Below are 15,456 nucleotides of genomic sequence, written 5' to 3' on the forward strand. Positions count from 1 at the left end.
CGCTCTGCAAATACAGGCTATTATGGCATATTCTTTTCTACGTATATTCTTTATATATACAACCTAGAGGTCAAAAAATAGAAAAGCTTTTTTCATTCCTTGCTAAAATATGTTGTTGTGGTTTCTAATCATGTGCTATTGAGTCCCCTGATTCACCTTTTGTAGTGTTGGTGAGAAGGGAAAGAGGCTGCCTAATGGAAGATAAGGAGTTAGGATCCCTGTGTGATAAAATGAATAGAGCTCTTACAAATTCCTCAGGGCAGAAAGGAATCCTTTAATTTAGTACTATGTACAAATTATTTTAAAGACGTACATTCTAAAAAGGGGCTGGTAATAAGAAGATAGGCCCATTGCCGCCTTCAGCTTCCAGGAGCGATTTCCTTTCATGGTCTATTCAGCTCTCTCCACCTGCTCTCAGATGCAACCCCCTTGCTCAGCCTCCTCGAATCTTTGTCCTAGGCACACTTTCTTCTGTCTTTGAAACAAGTCTTCAGTTCTATTTTGCAGTATATATCTCAAAACCTTTCATTTCTACCATCAGCAGGAGGCACTGCTGGGAACGCAGGGTCCACAATCCAGATTCAGACCCAAAGCCATCCCCAGCAGAGCATGCAAAAGCAATTAAATTCTAGAAAGGATCTGTTCAGTGGAAAGTATACTCAGCAAAGGCTGAATTATCAAGGAATTTAGCACATAAAATTCCAATTGTTAAGAAATCAGACACTTACATTACCAAGGGGAGCTGATTTGCATCATTAAGTTGTTCTTTTCTTGGCTTCTTTTGCGAACCTGCCCTGAGGGCCATATCAAAAATGCAAACCATAGGAGCTCAATCTAGTAATGACAACTCCTATGGTATTTTAATTCAATAGCACAGGTAACTGTTGAAATATCCCATATTTTTATCCAATTTCTATCTCTAAATAAGATCAGCAAAGAAAGTCAGCTATGTCTCTCAGAGGCCAGATTTTTAAAGCTGGTAGTTTGAATACAGTCTTGTATCACTTCAAAAATTTTCATCTTCACCACCAAGTATTTATATTGCTACTCCAGAGATTTGAAAAGAATGCCACGTACAACCTAATTTCTAATGTTTAAAATACCACTTTAATACAAGTAATTACAAAAGCATGCTGGAAATAAGCATATGCTCATTTCTCTGTCTGAAATACTAATCAAATATGTTGCAGTAGGAAGTAGCTATGTTAAAAAACATCAAATATGCATTTTGTATATATACTTTCGCCATTTTTGTCAGCACAAAAAGTGGGGATTTCTTTTGGTTTCTTTCTTCACATGTTTTTAGTACTTTAAAAGAAATACTTGTTCTCTGTATTTCTTGACTTCAGAACACACAAACTGAGAAGTAAATCTCCACAGGTGATACTATGAAGTTAAAATTCACACAGGGATGAATTGAGATTTCATCTTTTTTTGCCCCTTTTTCGCTTGTACCATAGACTCCAAGAGTGTTGAAGTGATGAATGGCAAGCAGGAATGTTAAAACCTTAATTAACCTATTTCTATGGAGGAAAAAAATAATTTCTATCTTTTGGGATGATGTGCTGCTGTTTTGTGGCTGATTTTAATAATTTTGATTAAAACTGTAGACCCTATGGAACAGCCAATGTACCTCATCGCACTGTCATTACCACCACGGCAGTGACAGAAATGCTGGAGTTCTTTGAGGCCAAGCACATCTTGAACATCATTACAACTCTTTGTGGTATGTGCTGTCCCTGGGTGCCAAACTTGGGAATGTTGCCAATGGTTTGCTAATCCCGAGGCCGCACGATGGAAGGGCACTCCACAATGGTGACGCCTGAAGCTGCTGCACGAGTCTGCTTGTAGCTATAGGAAGATGAGCTACTCTGAAGGACCAGGACTTTAAAAATATATAAATAGAAAAAGCTATGAAATACTTCATTCTGAGTCGTCTTCTGTGCAACATGCTTTCTGAACCTTGATTTTAACCTACACGAGTCTTCCACTGGAAAACCTCAAAGAAAGATAAAAGCGAAATAACTACCAAGCTTGCAGTCAAAACAATTGGAAAGTGTTTTTTTGGGGGGGATACAAAAAACCATGCCGAAAGACAATAAACACTTTTTAAACCTTGCATGTTTGGGCAACTCCAGTCTGCACAGTTTTATGCTTTGACTGTTTTTTTGCAGAGTTTGATACTGTCTTTATCTTTCATAGTAATCATAAGAAAATAATGTCAAATCCACATATTCTCAAATATTCCAACTTCTACAATATTTGGACGTCCAATATTGTCCTGTGGTTTGTTGACAGGTGACCTAAAAGTACAAGTTTCCTACAGTATAAAATTCATAGCAAATTTTATATGATTTACACTATTATTCAAAGCACTGCTTTCTTGTTGGGTGGGACTGAAATACAATCAATAGCTAACATTCAATAATCATGAAACTAAGTTGAAAGAAAATGCATCAGCACTAATTAAAAAAAAAAAATACAAAACCAAAAACCTGTCTTAAGTTCATTCTCTAGTGCTCCCTGCCTTTAGGAATTAAAATTAATTTCATTTCTTAAGATCTTAAGTCTTACAACTACAAAGGAAAAGAGTATATTGTGATAAGGCTCAATTCTTTTCCATTAATTTCCTCCTTCACTTTTGGGAACCTTCTAAAGTGGCCTAGTCATGTTCATATCCTTTTGGAAACGCTTATTCATTTTTATCAGCTCTTCATGGAAACCTCTTCATTTATATCAAGCTCCTCATATAAGTCATAAGACAGAAGAGCACTGTGTCCCAAAAATAAAAAGTATTAGCATGGAACTGGAAGCTTGACCTTGAAAACGGATAAATAAAGGAACTATTTAAAGACAACACATAAACCAAAACTAAGATCAACAAAAGGATCTAATGATAACGAATCTGCCTCCTCACCATCACCACCCCCCACCCCTCAAAAACTACTGTGAATTAAAAATCTTAAGATTGCAAAGATAAAAATCAAGCAATAAAGACTGTGACTCTTTCTAGTTCATCAGCCACTGTGACCTAGTTAGATAACCCTTTGCTCTTCAACAAGAGTTTAAGAAGATTTTGATTGCTTGATCATAAGACCAAGAAAAATAAAAATATATTGGATAGACTGTAAAGCCAACTAGAGCTGCACAGTCAGTTTGTCCAACATCTTTAAGCCATGGAATATTATCCTCTTACTCCTGTAGATAAATTCCTTTTGTTTGAATACTGCAAACTTTTTTCCAAATGTTTCAAGATGCACAATAAAATTAGAGAAGTTGGCCCAACAGATCACAAATACATGCAAGTCAAGGAATGCAGGTCTGGACTGAGATGTGTATGTGGGATTCTGCCAGTTCCTCGTGTTCATTTGACACATAAAACAGTTGGTCAATGACATCATATTTTCCTATCTAATCTCCTCCTTGGTGCTGTGCAAACATTATGCCATATATATATTACACAAACAGACAAACTGCTAACCTTCTTATCAATGATTTAGAGCTATGACCTAAAAATTTTAATAACGCTCAAAAGATAATTACATTTTTTGCAATTACACCAACCTTGAAACATAAAATTCATTTTACAACACAGATTATTAACATGGTCCAAGAACCTTCTTCTTGATTCCCACACAAGAAAATTGACAGCTTAAATTCTGGCAAATGGTGTTAAGGGGTACAATTTAATTGAAAATTATATTCAGGCACTATTATTGCTAAAGCAAACTTGTCCTCAAGCAAATGCAACTCTTCAAAAGTATCATGTGATTCTGCAATGGGAAATAAAATCAGGTAAGTCATAGCCTCTTTTCTTGAAATAAAAAAGTCCAATAATAACCATACTTACTGGAAATAACGCCACCTCCTCATTGCAAAAAGAGGACAAGATAATTTACTTAAGAAACAAAGGATACAAGCGAGGACTTTTCTTTTAAATTAAGAAAAAAGAAAAGCACTAAGTGTCGGGGGGAAAAAAATCAAGAAATAGAAGTATGATGTAGTGAACCACATCCAAGAAAGAAGAGTAATGAAAGAAAAACATTTTAAAAAACAATAGCTCGTGATTCAAGAAATTTTTTTTTCTCTCCTTTAACTTGCCTGTCCATAAATTTAGGCCGCCCAAAGATCTCCTGCCCTGATAAAACTTGGATTCTAGAATAAGAATTCTGCCATGGAAGAGCTGAGTGAGCTTAAATACATTATACACTACAGAGAAATGACAGATGAAATTAGGTTAAAGAGCCAGAAGGAAGCTTTTAAAAGATACTATAACACTGCATTTATTTACAATGAAAATTGTTGAAAAATAATTCCTTCACTCCTTACTGCAGCTGCAGAGTCACAATATTTAACTACACTCTGGTTTCTTTTTGGTATTTCCTTTTGTAATATTTCAAAGTCTCCCCCTTTACATGCAAAATACCTGTTCAGATCAGTGTATCATGACACAATCCAAAGAGTTTTCCTATCTGGAAAACACATGAATTTGGTTTTCCACCATGCATAAAGACGTTCCATGAAGACCACAGTATGTATTTAGGCTATTCTACACCTCCATAATATGAATAAAATCAGGTTTTCTTTGCTACCAAAATTATTTAAAGCTGCAATAAAATAAAAAACATAACCTCCAGCCACCCCTCTGCCCAATCAAAATGATCAGCTGTTTTGCTTTGAAGCCACTTACATTGTAACCACTATGCTGCAAACTAAGCTAGCTGGGCCCTTGCAGACACAAGAAGTTACAGTTCTGTAATTAATTGCACAAATAATAACAAACATCTCAAGTATAATCTCTTCTCTGAATGGTTTCCACCATGTAGAAGGAGTTCAGCACTCCAGGCTCAAGTACACTATTCAAAGTTAGTAGACAATAATGCAAGGGGAGAGGAGAGAGCCAATTTAAAAATATAAAGGGAATAACTTTTGCGTTATTCCAATATTTACTATTTGCACGTAAAAGTACCTCTCACTTTTATTGAATTATTTGTCAGTTTCCTCCTTCTTTTAAATATAAGTGTACATCCCTCTGTCTCAATGACTAACTTTTCTATCATGACTCATCTAGACAGAGCTAAAGCCCTCGAGTTGTTGGCTCAGTTGGTGTGTGATTAAGTTCATGGCCCCATTCCTACACTGCAAGCCACAAACACCTTTTCATTACTATTTGATCAGTAACTTGAGAACCACAGATGGGAACCACTATGGAAACATGAGCAATTATTATGGAGACCAACAAAATTAGAATGGACATCTTGAGGAGGTACCAGCTTTCTTTAGCTTCTCTCTTTTTACCAAAACACCTTTCAACAGCAATTTCAGTAAGACCCCTTTACCGAAAGCTCAGGCTGGCACTGGAAAATCCAGGTATCGCAAACGTTTTTCTGCTTTGTTTTGTTTTCCCATTGACCTCACTGGAAAAGCAGTGGAGAATTTGTGTCAGTTCTGTGACCCTGCAGGACTGAAAGGTAATGTGCTTTCACAGAAGTAGAAGGGGACACTGGTGTCTGAAACATGAACAGGGCAAGTTGTCAGACTCTCCTATGACTTACTGCCCTTTAGGGGTCACTTCGACAACGATGAACGCTGAACAATTGCTCCCTGCCAGGGAGACTCTTCAGACCATTCCCTTCAAGGACTGTGTGCTAGCAGAGGTCAAGTAAAGAGAATTACGGAGGACTATTTTCGTGGGTCTGGTACTATTCATACCAGGACCTCTGTACACAACCATTAACTAAAGCCAACAGCGTTTCGAGATAACAACGCAAGAGCCGCGGAACTCGGAGCAGCCCAGAGCACGGAGCAGCAGCTGGCACGGAGCAATAGAGGCTCCATCCAGATCCACCTTCTCCAAGGTCACCTCGCTCAGCGCTCCTCGCAGGCCCGTGTCAGATGACGGCAAGCGCGGCGGCACGGTCCGTGCTCCGCCGCTCTCCGCCCACATTTCCCGGGGGTGGCCGGGGCGGGGGCCGCGCTCGGCGGCTCCGCTCGGGTGGGCGCTGGCGGGCTCGGCCCCCGCGGGGATGCGCGCAGCGGCGCGGGGCCGGGATCGCGTCCCGCTCCCCCCAGAGCCGCGGCCTCAGCCCGGCCCCGCCGCCCGCCTCCCTCCCTGCCCCGCTGTCAGAGCCGCCCGCCCGCCCGCCCGCGTGGCAGCAGGGCACGGCGGGGCGTGCGGCGTCTCCCTGCGGTGCCTGCTTTGGTACTGGGGGTACAGCTGTGTCCCACGCGGGGTCCGTCCGTCCGTCCATCCATCCATCCATCCATCCATCCATCCATCCATCCATCCATCCATCCATCCATCCATCCATCCATCCATCCATCCATCCCTCCCTCCCTGAGTGGGCGGCGGCTGGTGTGTGTGTGTGACTGACAGTGAGGCGCGCTCAGCGCGGGGGCAGCCGCTCGCACGCAGCCCGCGGGGGCCACGCCGGCGCGCCCCGGCTGCGGCAGCCGCTTCTCCGTCCCCCGGAGCCCTCCCCGGTGGGGACAACCTCAGCGGCCTCGCTGCTCGTCCTCCTCCTCCTCCCTCCTGGCGGGTAGGTTACATTACCTGGTCTCTAGCTCGGACTGGATCTAATCCCGCGGCCGCCGCCGGCTCGTCTCCCGGCCGCGGGGGTGAGTGGGGGAATTAATTTATTTATTTTCCATGAGGTGTCCTCTGCGGCGGAGTAGCGGCGGGAGAGCCCGGGCCGGGCAGGGAGGGAGGCCCGGGTGCTGCTGTCCCGGGGGTGCTGCCGGGGAGCGGCCGAGGCGTTCGGCACCGGCGCGGGGGGGCGGGGGCTGCGGCGGAGACGCCTCCCGGGCTGCCCAACCCGGCTCCGCGGGGCTGGCGGGGGCGCGGCGCCCGGCCCGGGGAGAAGGGGATGGAGCCGGCGCCAGCGCGGGAGGTGGGACAGCACGGGATGGACCGGGCTGGGGCGGGCGGGCAGCGCCGGGCCCTGTGTCCCTGGGGCAGCCGTGAGCGCTCCCCGCCCCCCTGCCCGCCCCGCCGCACCCGGAGCCCCTCGCACGGAGCCGCGGCCGGGGGACGGGAGGGCACCTCGCTTCTGGCAGCGAGAAACGTGTCCATCCCCCCCGTCCCACCCCGATCGCCTCCTCTTCGGCACTGAAGCTGCCAAGTATTTCGCATTATAGGCAGTTTGCGCTCTCTGGTCCACCGAAAGTGTAAAACACGCTGTATCAGTTTCCTCGTGCTATGGGGAAAATAAAAAGTAAATTAACCGAATTCGTTTTGTGCTCAACGCAGGACCTTCGCCTTCTGAAACGGGAACTGAAATTGGGCTCGTCAGCATCGAGTTGCTGATGAAAATCTTGGTCACCTCAGCATTTGCCGTCTTTTTGTCTCCTTAAGAAAAAAAAAGTTATGAGAAGTGTTTTGTACGTGTGATAAGCATATTTATGAAAGTGACCGCTAAATTATCCAGAAATCCTGTCCTTAAGGCTAAAAACCTGTAAGGAAATAAACATAATTATATAATTGCCTAATTAAAACCTTTACCATAATGCCTATTCTCGTCTAAAGGTTACACATTAAGTGCAGTGCTTAAGTACTGTGAGGAGAATAATTATAGTTGTTGACATTGTGTTGTGAAATGTACAAAAAAAAAGTTAATATCTTTTTGAAAAAAAAACCCCCACTTGACTTCAAGCACTTTGTGCACTGAGTTAGAGCTTTATGATCAGGATCATTACAGGCATGTTAGGAACTGAGACTGCCTGTGCATGGACAGGCAGTTCATGGGCTGTAGTTGGGAGTAATGTAGTTTCCTGAACTGCTAGTAAAGGAAGGAAAGACTTGAACTTGTGCAGTTTATTTTTGTCTGTTTATTTTCCATTAATAACATTTGAATCTTTTAGCTAGAATCAACCACAACTAACAAAAAGTTTTGAAAAATAATCTGGAAAAGAGCATATCACCCTTCAAAAAACCAGCATCATGAATGGTAATTACATGAAAGAATCCATCCACAGACAACTGCTGTCTGAATCACAAATTAATAAAAATCAGGTTTCTTTGTCGCCTTGTCTTAATAATTGATTTGCTTTTATGTGAGAAGTGTTCGGAACTTTTCTATGTTTTAAACTGTAACCGTTAAATCAGAAGACACAGACCTGGAAATCTCAGTAATGTAACATTTAAGCATTCCTTCATTCTTTAGGATGTTATTGTTATTATTTATGTATCGTCCATTTCCAGGCCAAGTTTTTCAGATTCAGGAGGGAATACTTTGTCACATGTCTGTAAAGCAGCCAGCTTTCTACAGTCTCTGGGCAGCTTCTGGCACTGTACTCATGAGGAACAGTAAGTAGTTCACTGTAGAGAGGGCAAACACTGTTCTTCCTGAAACAAACTGAGCAGCATGGAGTCAATTTGTGACATTGCGTAAGCTAAGTAGTACTTGATTTATGTATCTGAGTCCAGGGGCATTTTTAGGAGCAATCACGGTGACTGCCAGGGCAGCAAGCAGAAGTCACAGTTGCGTTGTTTAGGTAGCAACACCAGCCATCTCTTGTGCAAGTGTGTCCAAGGAGCCTGTGCCCAGCTCACAGTCACTCTGTCTGTCCTGGCAGCAGGCTGCACTACAGCCTTTGGAAGGCCAAGGACCCACGAGGGGCCCTCTAAGCCTGTTGGAGGGAGAACAGACACTAAGCCAGGACTCGGGCATGCAGGCAAAGAAAGCTTGGGTACTGATGGCCATGGTCAAACTCTTCCAGGCAGGTCCACAGCTACAGGGTAAAAAATGTTGAAATTAGGATGAAATTGGATGTAAAATCTTTTGTTAAAAAAGCTTCCAGTGATGAAATCAAAGTGGTATTCTTGGTTTTACAGCAGTCTAAAGCCGTCTTCCATATTCAAACACTTTTTATGCCCTGAAGAAAATTGTAGGCCATATAGGACCTCAGACAGTTCCTGTAAAATGCAAAGCATGTCTACAATGCCCTTTACAGTGAAATGGTAAAGTTTACATGCTGTTTTATATAATTTTAGGAAAGTAATTTTCAAAGAGAGCTGAAAAATAAATACAGGAAGATAGAAATGATACCTGGTTTTTATTGCATACTTCTATTTCCTCCAATGATATGCCCAACTAAAATAAATATATATGTATATAGATATAAATATTTATTTTTAATTTGTAAATTTATGCTAAATATTATACAAAATAATTTTACACAGTGTAAAATGTATAGTATTACACTTATATGTCGTAAGGTGTATCACACAGACAGTATTTGCTGTAGTACATAGTACATGCTGCATGCTGGATGTATCAAAGTGCTACAAAAGTGTAAGTTGATGTATTCTGTGCTTGTAAATAAGTTTTTATTTATATTATACTGCATATATTAACATCTATATGGATATAGCAGATTGTATTATCATATGTTAACCATCACAGCCATAAACATCTTCTGTATATACCTATATACGCCTCATGCAGCTTCTTTCAATACCTCTTTTCAGACCACTCTCTGTAGGAAAGGTGATCTTAATTGACTCAGTGTTGCTGTGTGCTTCATTGCATTTGGTGTTTTCCAGTGCAAGGCAGAGTCAGAACATAAGCTAGCTGCAGGTGTAACAGTGTGGGTTCTGGCCTACAGTTGGCACAAGTTCAGATACAGCATGCTATGTGCCTCCAGCCTGCTTAAAGGCACAAAAATTACCATGAACCCTCAGACTAGAAGTTGATGCATTAATTAATTTTTTACTTGGACTTTGATTGCAGTGATATCATGTTTTTAAGTGAATAGACTCCTCTGTGAGTGTGTGTAGAGTGAAGGCACTGAAGTGGTTTGGTTCTCAGTTGTAGATTGAAAAACTCTGTTGGCATTCTGCCTCTTTCCAGTCTTGGTGCACCTTTGCTGTAGGAAGTCTATTATTCAGACTAAAAATGTTTAATGAGTGATGACAATTAATAATTTCTGAGGGAATTTTAAGAAGCTACTAACGGTTCAGATCTCTGTGTGCATGTGTGTGTGTCTGTGTATGGGAGTGTGGCATTCTGTACTTTTCAGTGAACTAATTGTTAAGAAGAAATTAAATCAACTGTTAAGAAGAAGTTAAATCAACTAATAAATGTATGACAAGAGTCACCTCTCTGGTTGTTAATTTTGTGTCCAGTTGATAGATAGATTTTTTTGAGGTTGCATGTTAAACACTATCCTGTTTTTGTTGTAACAGATTGAGGTTTTTTAGTGATATAAACATAAAAGACCTTTAAATGCTATTTTTTCACTAGAGAAAAAGAAAGTGCTACAAATGTTGAATACTTGATGGTACTTTTTGTAAGTTTCTCCACTAACTGTTTGGGTAAGTCCCCTTTGGAATAGTCCCTTTTCCCCACATGCCACTTGTCAAACAGTTTTAGCTGAATCCAGAATTTTTACAGGTCTCTTCTAAGCTTAGAACTTCTCTGCTACATTACAAGTTATGTCTTCTTGTCCCAGAGTCTGAATCTAAAGGGTGCATGTTTACGATCATGTGTTGTTCTGGCACACGTCAGATTGCATTCTGATTATATTCTATTTTTTCTACACTGATTTTGGTTCCATAAATACACATCTCAAACTTCTCTCATGTCCATAAGCAGGCTGGTGTGGTGTGTATTCTTGTCATCTCCAAGTGATACACAGGATAACAACACAAGTATTGTATTGGCAAATCATCTAGGCCGCCTTCTGTAAGCTTTATATGAACTGCTAGTAATTGTCAGCCTGTGTCTCACTCCACCTTCATTCATACACACAGCATAACATTTATGTCACTAGCAAAACACTTAATCCTAGTCCTGTTAGTGAAAGAGATACATGTACTTCAAGTTTTGTGATAAAAATCATATAAATATAACTAGAACATAGAATTCTATGATAGTATGTAGCCAGAGCGTGTCTTTCCATTGAGGTTAGTTTTCTCTGTAACCATCAACCATGGCCCAACCAAATTGTTTTCTTTTGCAGCTCATGGTGACACAGAACACAGCACATTGTAACTACAGGAACAGACTCGACTGTGAAAGATCTCTATCAGGCATCACAGAGAATTTGAGGCAGCTGGCAGTTATCAGCTGAAGCAGTTAGTCACTAGAACTGCACAAGATAAATAGATAATTGAAAAGCCATCTGGAAACCTGGGAGAGATAATAAGCCTCTCTTCTAGAAGTGAGGTAACAACTCAGGTAGGTCACAGATGAACTCAACTCCCAGATCAGTGCTTTGCCTAATAACACTGAAAATGCAGCAGCAGTTCATGCCTGTCAGTTCTGAAGTAGTATTGAGGTTGTTGTTGGAAAGGCAGTTTGGCATATTCAGTTATACAAATCATTATTGCAATAGAGTGAAAAAGGATTGTAGTGCTGTAAGACAGGTGCCCAAAATCCCCAGAGCAACATGGCCCTTTGTTAAATTACAGTTGCCTAAATAGAAAACTAGTTGCACGCACTTTTTACCCTCCGTGCTACCTTGTTTATACTGCTGTGCAAGTGGTAGTATTCCTGCCACGCTGACCGCGGTTGTCTGTGGGGCAAGTTACTTCTTTTTTTGTGAAATTTATATTTATATTGAGATAATGGAACTATCTTTGTTTTATTTACCATGAGCACAAAGAATGGAGCAGAATGGCCGATGTCTATGAGTGAAAGAATGTGTTGATCTTAGTAGTTGCATTTTAAAAGAGTCCTAAAGAGTCTTTCTGTTCAAGTCACTCTTATGATTCTCAAATTTCTGACTACAGAAAGTGTGACATCTTGCATGAACATGCCAGGAAATTGATACCATTTGGTAACTCCTCTTGCTAGGTTCTGATCTCTTATAGAACTATATTGATTGTAGGGAAAGAACATGAGATATTTTTGTGAGAGTGGGCACAGAAAATAAGTTTTTGGCCTTTTCAAAAAAGAAAGTGGCATCTTGCCATCAGAGAAGTGCTTGAGTTGATCCACTGACATCTGTCTATTCTGTTAAACCACTCAGGTGGATCACAGGAAATAACTGCTGCCAGTGTAATATTAATTCTTGTGAGGTGAACAAAACAAAACAAAACAAAACCCCCAAACAACCAACAAACCCAAAAAAAAAAAAAACAAACAAAAAAGAAAAAGGGTAAGACTTTTGCTGCTCAATTTACTTTGAAAGATGCCTTTAAAAATCTGTCTCTAAAAATTCTGTTTAAAAAATTCTGTGCATTTACACTGAAAGAGCATAGAGCAAAACACATACTTTTGTGTTTTGTGTCATCAAACCTTTTTACTGTATTATTTGCTACAATTACAGTGGTAGTTACAGTATCAGTTGTTACACTACAGTGGCTAAGAAAGTAACATATTAAATTCTCAAAATCCTTTAACAAAAATTTGCATGTGTCCATGTTGCTGGCTGCAGAAATAATGTAATTAATTTGAACAGTCTCTGTAAATCTTAAAAACCCCTGCTTTTATTTTTTAGGTATTGTTCTAATTTCTATTTTACTGTGGTACTGGACATGAATTAGTTGTGCATATATGTAAATTCTGCTTCTATGTATTGTCTGTTGAGGATGTTTTCCTTTCCTATCTCATTTTATGACTGCTAAAACAAAAAAATGGCAAAGCTTTAAAGCTTACAAATGCATGAAAAATTTTAAATTACCATTTGCTGTTTTGAGGCCTGATTCATCTTTCCATTATAATCCTAGTGATAGACTTTGGTCAGTCTAGAGCCCTTTTTCATATCAGTTTCTAAGTTTAGATACAAGTGTACAATTGTAAGTTATCATTGTGTTGTAACACATGCCTAACTTCATTAGATTACAAAACTTTTTAGGTAGCAGGAGAATTTTCATTCTCACTTATTTATTTTTATTTCCTTTTAAAAGAAGATGAAATGCCAAAAAATTGCTTTTTAGATAAAATTCCAAAATCTGCCTAAGTGTTTATTATATAAGAATGCAATATAGCAATAATTATAATCTAAAAAGATGTTGGCAACATGCTGTTGTAAACACTGCAAATAATACTTAGAATAATATGCAGAGTCAGAAGTAAGAAAGCATCACTCAGAGGGAAGCATTTTTATAATTAGGAAGAAACAGATCTATTTTACTTTTTTCTCTCTCTTATGAATCCTTTGAGTATTTCAGTCTTTTTCTGTGCTGTGATCCAGATTCAACAAGAAAAGTGCAGAATAAATAGTTCAGCTCAGGCTCACACTTTATAACTGAAATTTAGGCTCTACTGTAGGAGGTCTGAACAGAGGAACTATTTGTGGTCAAGTTCACTAATTGTGCATGAAGGGAGAGATCCTTCATTATCTGGTTGTGCTCAAATATCAAGTCAGCACTCTAAATCTCGGGGGATGAAGGTGTCTGTTTTATATAGGCACATGACTTAGATTAACTCTTCAGACAAACATCATGCCTGAGTGTTTCCAAAGCGCTTTGCTCTACCATCAGGAAAAAGGAAAACGGTTCCCCCTAAAGGGTTCTGAATTTCATCATGAAGGCACTTAAACCCCTGCTTGTTTGAGAGCTGGCTGCCTAAGGAACTATGTGTGAACCCTCCTGCAGCTATAATATTCTGAATAAAGCCCTTGAGCATAGATAGATTTGCAGAAATGTTAAGCATCAGTGAGCATACTCTGATGGGATCATAGTCTGCACTCAAGGTAACGTGACAGTCCAACTCCTGAGGAGGTTCACAGAACATAATGAATTTCTTGAATACCATGAGTACATTGAACTAATCTTCAGTACTTCACTTGTTATCCATTCTGATGAAAGCACTAGAATATATGGTCAAAATCATGCATGAAGAGCTTTCACTTCATGGCGTTATGTCTTATTATTATAATCTTGGTTTACTTTGCAACTCACTTCTGGGATAATCACATTTTTACAGAGTGGGTAAAACTTTAGAAATAGAAGTATGGTTGGAATACTAGTGCTTGGTATGCTTCAAAACTGTAAAAATCATCAGTATATAATGTATTTACTTTCTTTACTGATCAGGTCAAAAATGTGTGTCTACATTTTAGGGGACACTTACCAAACAAATTCTTCTCCTAACACACAATCAACACCAGGAGACTTTTGAAGAAGAAAAACCACAATATTTATGTCAACTTTCCATTCGGGGAAGGTCTCAGATTGCTAACAAACACTGTTTTCCCAACAAATGGCAATGGCAATGTGTTTGCAGGTATTCACACATGTCCTCTTACTTTTTGGTGACTTTCTTTTTCTTTAACAATAAGACCTGATGAAACTTCTGCTGGTGCCCCAGGATCACACTGTTTTGTTTTGTTTATTCCACAAAATCAGTAATAATAGTTTCTTTTTTACGATGTACATTTTTTCGTCAGTCATTGTCTCATTATCAGTAATGTCTTTGGATGCACAAGTCTGATACTGGATTGGTATTCAAATATCTACTTCTTATCAAATAGCTTGAATTGTGCAACAATTTATTGTGGTCTAGGGTGAGACTTAGGTGCAGATTGAGACATCTTAGGCATCAATATAGAAGGGCTCAGGTGTACACTATATGTGTAAACTCTTGTTCTGGATAAGAGTCAATGCAATCTGTGGACCTTTCTTGGTGCCTTGTCTGCTGATGAACTGCTTTGCAGATGTTTCAGGGGGATCTGAGTTATTCTCTAAACTCTATCTGAACACAGACAAAAGTTATGGCATCATGTGAAATGCACTGTCAGTTTCTGTCTTGCAGTTCTCTGCAGGATGAAATCCCCAGAAACTGGAAAAATACATTTAAAATATATTTTTATATCACTACATTCCTGGCAAAAATAGTGAAAAGAACTTTCCTGGGTTTCTCCAAAAGACAAATCAGGATTCTGTAAAATTGTTGGATCTTCTCTTGCCGTTTGCTGTGACTCGTGCACTTCATACAACAGTACCTGAAGCTATTGCCCAGGCAAAGCAATCTTGGGTATCTTCATGTGCTTGTGTTCTAAAACTGTGTATCAATGTACATCTTGGATCTCTCAGGCTTATTTAATACATTTAAGATATTAACAGGATTATTTGAGTTGGTAACCTGAAATAATCTGACACTGCATTTATTGATGCACAAGATTATTCTGAATTTTGTGTCCAAATGTCTTACTTACCTTACAGTTCCATGTGAATAAAATTATTTGCTTTAAACATAGATTTTGTTTCCTTTGTGGTGATTCTTTCTACTGTGGAGTCATTCATCCCCTATCCTAGAGATTTTTGCTTCTCATAACATCAACACCACAGGGTTTTTTAGAGCATTGGGTTAATCTGAAGATCTCCAGCTAATATACTATGGAGTAGGTTGGAATACAACCATAAAATAAAATCAGGATGCAATAGCAAACAACACAGTCCAAGTTATGGTCAAACTAAGGTTACAGAGTGTGGCTACTGCCTCAGCTACAGAGACAGAGCCTAGACAGCTGCAGAGCAGTGGCAGCCAGCCAGCATGCCTGAACAGA

At 40.0% G+C, this 15,456-nt stretch overlaps 1 protein-coding gene and 1 long non-coding RNA gene across 2 annotated transcripts in view; one reads left to right on the top strand and one right to left on the bottom strand.

Annotated features, from left to right (window-relative positions):
* Positions 1-6,749, bottom strand: part of SLC16A7 (solute carrier family 16 member 7) — an 80,493-nt gene extending 73,744 nt beyond the window's left edge. The window contains exon 1 of the mRNA XM_063155159.1: positions 6,554-6,749. The gene's annotated coding sequence lies outside the window, so the exon portion shown is untranslated. The remainder of the gene's footprint in view (positions 1-6,553) is intronic.
* A 239-nt stretch (positions 6,750-6,988) lies between these two features.
* LOC134417669 (uncharacterized) lies at positions 6,989-15,146 on the top strand. Its single transcript, XR_010027606.1, has 2 exons — positions 6,989-8,305; positions 10,963-15,146. It is a non-coding gene; the product is annotated as an uncharacterized LOC134417669 (long non-coding RNA).
* The last annotated feature ends 310 nt before the right edge of the window (positions 15,147-15,456 follow it).

The sequence above is a fragment of the Melospiza melodia genome, chromosome 4 (genome assembly GCF_035770615.1).
Source record: "Melospiza melodia melodia isolate bMelMel2 chromosome 4, bMelMel2.pri, whole genome shotgun sequence".
In the NCBI taxonomy this organism is placed as follows: Eukaryota; Metazoa; Chordata; class Aves; order Passeriformes; family Passerellidae; genus Melospiza; species Melospiza melodia.